This window comes from Lynx canadensis, chromosome D1, assembly GCF_007474595.2.
Source record: "Lynx canadensis isolate LIC74 chromosome D1, mLynCan4.pri.v2, whole genome shotgun sequence".
Lineage (NCBI taxonomy): Eukaryota > Metazoa > Chordata > Mammalia > Carnivora > Felidae > Lynx > Lynx canadensis.
Genome location: NC_044312.2, coordinates 61,263,599 through 61,271,082, shown reverse-complemented (window position 1 = coordinate 61,271,082; position 7,484 = coordinate 61,263,599). Strand labels below are relative to the sequence as shown.

The following is a 7,484-nucleotide window of genomic DNA, read 5'->3' as shown; positions in this document are numbered from 1 at the left end:
AAAAATTTTATACCACCAAAATCTTCTTTTTTATCAAATCTGTACATAAATTTTACTGCTGGCATGTCCACATGCATTCAAAAATTTGATTACATCTTTTACAAGGCCCCACAATCTTCTCTCACCTTCAGTGAGAAACAGTAGTATATAATCTATTGAAAAAATGGAAATTACATAAAGGCACCAATGAGTGTGAGTTTAAGAGACTATAATAAAGGCTGAAGTAATGTCTGAATGACCTTTACATAATCCCAATTTGGGACACCCTGAGAGATGTACAAGTTGAAGGTTAGCCTAGAAGAATTTATTAATTTTTTAATACATTTGGGTCATTCTTTATTTACAAATATTTTCACAACTCGGTCCTGAATTTGCTTTGTCCTGATTCCATAAATGACTGGATTTAAACAAGGGGGAACAACCACATACAGATTGGCCAGAAGGATGTGGATGTAGCAAGGAATATTACTACCAAATCAGTGAGTCATAAAAGAGAAAAATGCTGGTGTGTAAAATGCTAAAATGACACAGACATGGGAGCCACATGTGCTGAGTGCTTTGAGTCTGGCATCCCTGGAAGGAAGGTGGAAAACAGCTCGTAGGATCTGAACATAGGAGAGGGCAATAAGGATCAAGTCAGAAATCAGGGCAGCAATGGTATATAAGCCATAGATGATGTTGACCCTTATGTTAGCACAGGAAAGATGCACGATTCCCATGTGTTCACAGTAGGTGTGAGGAATAATGTAGTATCCACAAAAGGGCAACCATTTGAGAAGAAGGTAGAAAGGGATGACAAGAAGGACTGGCCTCCCCACTACAACAGAGGCCATGATGGCTACCACTCTGTTGGTGAGAATAGTGGTATATGTCAGTGGATAACAGATGGCAACAAAGCAGTCAGTTGCCATGCCAGCAGTACAACGGATTCCATGCCAGTGTAGGTATGGATAAAGAACATTTGGATGAAGCAGCCTTCAAATTTTATCTCCCTGAAGTTGAACCAGAAGATAGCGTCTTGGGAATGGTAGAAGTGGAGAGGCCTAGATCAATAAAGGAGAGAAGAGCCAAAAATTAGAACATGGGTTGATGAAGACTCTGCTCAGTCTTGATCACAACCAGGATTGTGACATTTCCCACAAGCGCTATCAGATAAACAACAAAGAAAGGGAAAGCAATCCAGATATGGAAAGCTTCCAGACCAGGTATACCCAGCAGAAGGAAGGCAGAGGGATTTGAAGCAGTGTCATTGACAGAGGACATCCTGCTGAGAACTATTGGAAAATATTCTATGCTCTTCTTCAGTATTTCTGGGGAGACATAAGGCAATATATGGTGTTTGGATATCACTATATATAGTAGCATACCAATTAGACACTTAAATCATAATGGAAAGTCATTTGAAGACAATCAACTATTAAATTCAAATTATTGACTATCCCACTTAATATTCCATGGGAACTGTGGAAGTTAGAAACAGTCTTTTCTGGTGGTAGTGTGGTGTAGTGATCCATGATCATCTTTAGCTCATTCTTTTGTGAAATCCTCATCTATATTCACTAGTATCAGCTGAAAATGCTGCCAGTAAGCAAAACTTGTATTACATTTTCAAGTTACTTTGATTAGTTGAGTGGAAACATAAGAGAAAACTACAATATGTTGTGAAAAACTACAATATGTTGAGTAATTGGAATGGGAAGAAACTTTGGATATGAGGATCAAGAATGTCTACATATAAAGCTTATTTACCTGTCATAGTCCCTTCTTTGTTAAGTGTTACTTTTCCCTTTATTTGCGTTAATGAGACTGTGTTTGTATATATATATATATATATATCTTTTAATAAAATGGTGCTTTTATGCTATGGTTGGTGAATTTATTATTAGTATTTTTCTACTTTTACAGTAAAAAAATTCACCACATAAACAACTCAAAGAAAAGATAATTTTAAAACAAGTAAAAACTAGTAATTAAATTTAGCATCCATATATGATACTTTAAAAAAGAAACTTTAAGCAAATTAGGCAAAAAATAAAAGTGGTTCAATTTAGTGACAGGAATATATGAAAAATCTGCAGCTAATATCATACTGAATGGTGAAACACAGAAAGATTTGTTTCTAAGATTGGGAATAAGACAAACATATCGACTGGCATCAATTATATTAATATTTTACTGGAGGTTCCAACAAGGTCAATATATCAAGAAAAAATAAATAAAAAGACAGTAAGGTTGGAATGAAAGAAGTCAACTTTCCCATTCATAAGTCACATGAACACTTAGATAAAAATCAAAGAATTTAAAACCATTTAGCTTATCAATTAATCAGGTATAGAATCAATACTTTTCTATATACTGTTAGCAAACAATGAGAAATTAAAATTTAAGTTAAAATTCTGTGAAAATTCATACTACCACTTACAGTGGCATCAAAAGCATGGAGTAGTTAGCCATAAGCACTTAAAATTATAAAACATGACAGTAATTAAAAAGACCTACAAAAGTTTTAAAAGTGGTTTGAAAGACTGAAATATGTTAAGATGTCAGTTCTTCTTAAATTGCTTAATAAAACAACTTCAATCAATAACCAAGAAATTTAAGCTCATTCTAAAATAATTATACAAATGCCCTAAATTCATTGGAAAAAGAATAACAAAACATCGGAACTTAAAATAAAAGACTTCAAACTTTAAACAGTATAGTAAGTCATTATGATAACAGACAAATAGATAGGGAGTGCTTAATAGAAAGAACAGAATAGACATATTTTACATCCTCAGTCAAATGTTCTAAAGTGACCAATGTAGTAATTCAGTGAAGATAGCACAGTTTCTTATACCAATAATTCTGGTGCAACTGAATATATATATATATATATATATATATATATATATATATATATACATGTGTGTGTACACACATACACACACAGACACACACACACACACACACACATATATATAGAACCTTGATTCCAACTTCACAACAAAATCAAATATTAATTACATTTCTAAAATAGAACTAAGTATTAAAAACAAAACAAAACTCCAGTTTTAACATGTGTGAAATCAAAGGAAGAAGAGTATCTTTGCAACCCAGTAGGAAGTAATATTTTTTTAGAACACAAAAGCAATAACCATAAGAAAATAGCCTTGTTACATGTTATTAAATTTTGAAATTTACTGTTAAGTGGACTTAGAGGACAAAGACTGGGAGAAAGCATTCACAATCCCTTACTTCTGTAAGAGAATTTGTGTTAGGAACATACGACAATGCTTATAACTAACAAAATAAGAAAACAAGCAATGGGAAAAGGAGAGACCTACACTGACACTTAGCAGAGAAAAATATACAAATGACACTGAATGTCTCAAAATTATTAGGCTTCAGGAATTGTACATTAAAACTAACATGACATCTTGTTACATACCTACTAGAATGGCCAAAATTAAAAAGCACAACACCAAATTTTGGCAAGGATGTAGAGCAACAGATTCTCCTAATTACCTATGACTGAACTCCTAAGAGCTTACTCAAGATGAGGAAAGCATAAGTCCACACAAAGACTTGTATAAGAATGTTTGTAGCGGCTTTATCCACAACTGCCCTCTGTGGAAACAACACAAATACTCATCAACAGTGGATAGACAAATCAATTTTGGAATGTTTACCCAATGAAATTCTACTCAGCAATAAAAATGGATTGACTATATGTGCAACAACATAGATGACTCTATATCATTATATTGAGCTATCGACTGCTACACTAAAGAGTACTAATTACATAATTTCATTTATATGACGATCCAGAGCATACAAAGAAAATGGGTACCTGGTTGGCTCAGTCGATAGAGCCTGCAACTCTTGATCTCTGGGTTGTGAGTTTGAGCCCCATGTTGGGTGTAGAGATTACTTAAAAATAAAATCTTAAAAAAAAAATGGGTACTGAAAATATCCATTCACTGGTTGCCTGGGGATTGAAATGGGTCACAGACAGATTGGGAAGGAACAAAGAGGATTTTTTGAGGTGATAGAAAAATATTATATCTTTATAAAGGTGTGGGATATATAGGTATATCCTTTTTCAAAACTGTACAGATAAGATTTGTATATTTAAACACATGCAAATTTTACTTTAAAAAATCAAATCCAAGCCTGGAGAGAATAGAATGTTTACAGTTGTTGACATTGTATGATGAGAGCATTATGCATTTGTGTTCATCTGTAGATGTTTGAAATGCTCCATAATTAAATGGTTTGATACATAAAACTAGTGAAAATAAGTGCCATCTTTTTATGAAGTATGGTATCATCTGCTTTAATAGAATATTCTGTTTTGGAGCTTATTTTATTTTATTTTATTTTATTTTTAAGTTTATTTATTTTGAGAGAGAGAGAGAGAGGGAGAGAGTGAGAGGGAGGGAGGGACAGAGAGAAGGAGAGACAGAATCTCAAGCGGCCCTGCGTCATCAGTGCAGAGACCTATGTGGGGCTCAAACTCACAAACTGTGAGATCATGACATGAGCAGAGATCAAGATTCGGACACTTAACCAACTCAGCCTCCAGGGTGCCCCTGGAGCTTATTTTAAATACAGAATTATTTACCTCAATTAATACAGAGCTAAAAATCTTAAAATCCAACTAAAATATTTCACAGCCCTACTCAGGGAGCATAAAATAAAATAAATAACCTATCTTAAGGTTATGATTTTGTTTGGAATAGAACTTAACATTTATTCCTGATATTTTCGTTTTTATTCATACTCATACATAAGCTTTTAAGTCAAATGCTAACCATGGTATATTCTTTATGATTATTTGCAACAAGTTCACTGATGATCAAAATTACTCTGAATAATGACATCCGATGGGAAGTATACAACCACACAGCATGCTAGCAGTATATCTGAAGATGTGCCTTAACTATTCCCTCTGAGCTTTCTTAAATGTATCATTTGTTTTGCTAGTAGTATGGTATTTTTGTGCCCTACTAAAATTGTTCAAACATCTTCCTGAACACACTCAATCAAATTTCATATTACTCTATTATTAAAATTCAAACTTATTTTAGGAAGCCAGAGCCTTCATCAACTGGGAATGTACCAATTGAGATGGCCTTTGGGATGTATATTTTTCTCTACTTCAGATATGTACATAGCTATTGTTCTGCTTTATTTGACTGACTTTATGCCAGCAAAAGTCAATCAAAGAAAATAATACTTACCAAACACTGTACTTGGTGCTTTATAAATATTCTCATTCAAATTTCAAAACAACTCTCTGAGGTAGATGCTGTTATAGCAGATTTAAAGTCAAATTTAGTATAAATTTGTATAAAGTATAAAACCAAGTATAAAGCTAAGGTTAAGAGAGTCTAAGGCATTTGTCTTAGATAACTCATAAACATAAGTTGTATGATTAGAAATTGAGTATGTGTCTCTCTCCCTGTTACTAAATTCACCTTGAGCAATAGTGTTTTTGCTAAGGTAAATATAGAAGTATTTATAGAATTAAATTTATAAGTTAAAAGAAAATAAATCTTCTATTTAAAACTGTACAGTTATTTAAAGCCTATAGATCCATGAAAGTTACTTTATATAGTAAAGTATGGAAATTACTTTATATAGTAAAATATTCATTTTTTTCTTCCTGTCTTATTTTCTGTAGTGTTTAACAGTCAGACAATAAAATAAAAAAGATAATGTGTGTTCTTCAAGAATAAGAAGAAAGAGGTTGACAATTTAGACCATTAATCATCTGATCTAAACTTGGTGGGGGTCCAGGGTGGTCCCAGGGCCAGGAAGAGCTAAGACTGGAAGGAAAGAAAAGCCTGAGGATTTCAGTGGACCTTGGCAACTAGAACAATGAAAATATGCTGACTTTTTGGGGGAGGGGAAGGGTTACACAAAGCAAAGGCAAGTGAATTTCAGGGAGCTATTTTTGGCTAGGAAAAGGTGTTGGAATTAAAACATGGCAAATACAACCTGCCATTCTCTAAGACTGTATCTCAACTCTATTTGTTGTTGTGCTGATGATACCTGGTAATCATGCTGATGATTTGGTAATAAGTACATCCATTTGAAACTGGAAATTTCAGTGGTTTAAAGTTTAATTAAAGAGAATCATAAATGTGAAAGTCAGACTTTTGAGGCTACTTGGTGAAAGCTTCTTTTCTGTTAACATCCAGAGAGAAAGTCAGTCCTCTCCTTTGTATCTATGGTTTTGCAACCATTTCCATGGTTCTGGGCTCTGATCACTCACCCAGGCTAACATTTGCAGCGAAGTCCACCATACCATAGAGTGCCTGGGTGCTTGCTTTCTGTGGGGCAGCTGAAAATAAAGGGCCCTTTCATCTGTGATATATCTGTAAATGGTACTACCTGGCACAACTTCCCAAAACTCTCCTCAGTGTCTACTGTGCTGAACTGCCCTGCCTATCTCAACTTTTTCATGGGAGACCTTCCACAAGTATAAAAATATAACCTGGGCTACCTTCCCAAGGACAATGTTCTGCCTCCTCTTGCAGAACCAGGCTGGCCTTCCTGCCCAAGATCCCCTACCAGTAAAATTATACATTATATGGTTATTTTGTATAATTAATGAACCAATATTAACTAAAGTTCATATTTTATTAAAGTTCATATGTTACTCAGATTCCCTTAGTTGTACTCGGATACCAAATTACAGTTACTAGTGATACCTAGTTAGTTCTGTTAGGTTCTCCTGACTGTGACAGTTACTACTCAGGCTTTTCTTAATTTTGATGAATTTACAGTTTTTAGAAGTACTAGTTAGGTTTTTGTAAAATATCCCCTAATTGAGATTAGTATGATTATCTCCTCCATGATTAGACTAAAGTTATATTATTGGAAAAGATCGATGAGGTATACTATTACTTATGTCAAAACATATCAAGGGTATATACTATCAACATAGTTTATCACTATTGATATTAAGCTTCATCACCTGGCTGAGGATGTGTTTGTCAGGATTCTCTCTCTCTCCCCCCATTTCCAAGTTTACTCTTTGGCAGTAAGTTGCAATGTGTAGCCCACAAATTAAACAGTGAGTAGTTACGCTCCACCTCCTTTAGAATGGAGCATCCTCATAATATTGTTTGGGAATATTTTGCATGAGAGCTAATCTAGTCCCTTAGTTGTTTATGTATTCAATCATTTATTTTTATCAGTATGGGCTCTAATATTTATTTTATTCTTTAGACCGTAATCCAATACTACTTTGTTTTTTCACACTGACCAGCTTTGGCTATTAGGAACTCTTTCAGTTGACTCCTGTGTCCCTTTGACTTAACCTCACAATTGTGTGGGTTTTTTTTTTTGGGGGGGGGGGGGGGTCACTTCCTTACTTTTGGGACCATAAATTGCTACAGGTGTATCCTATATATCACCTGCCCCAATCTTAGACTGTGATATTTCTCCAAGGATTACTGATTCCTTTAATTGGATAATGTTACTGGAAACAA

General features: G+C 34.2%; 1 pseudogene; it reads right to left on the bottom strand.

Moving 5' to 3' along the window:
- Positions 1-329: 329 nt before the first annotated feature.
- Positions 330-1,269, bottom strand: LOC115525550 (annotated as a pseudogene).
- Between the last annotated feature and the right edge of the window lie 6,215 nt (positions 1,270-7,484).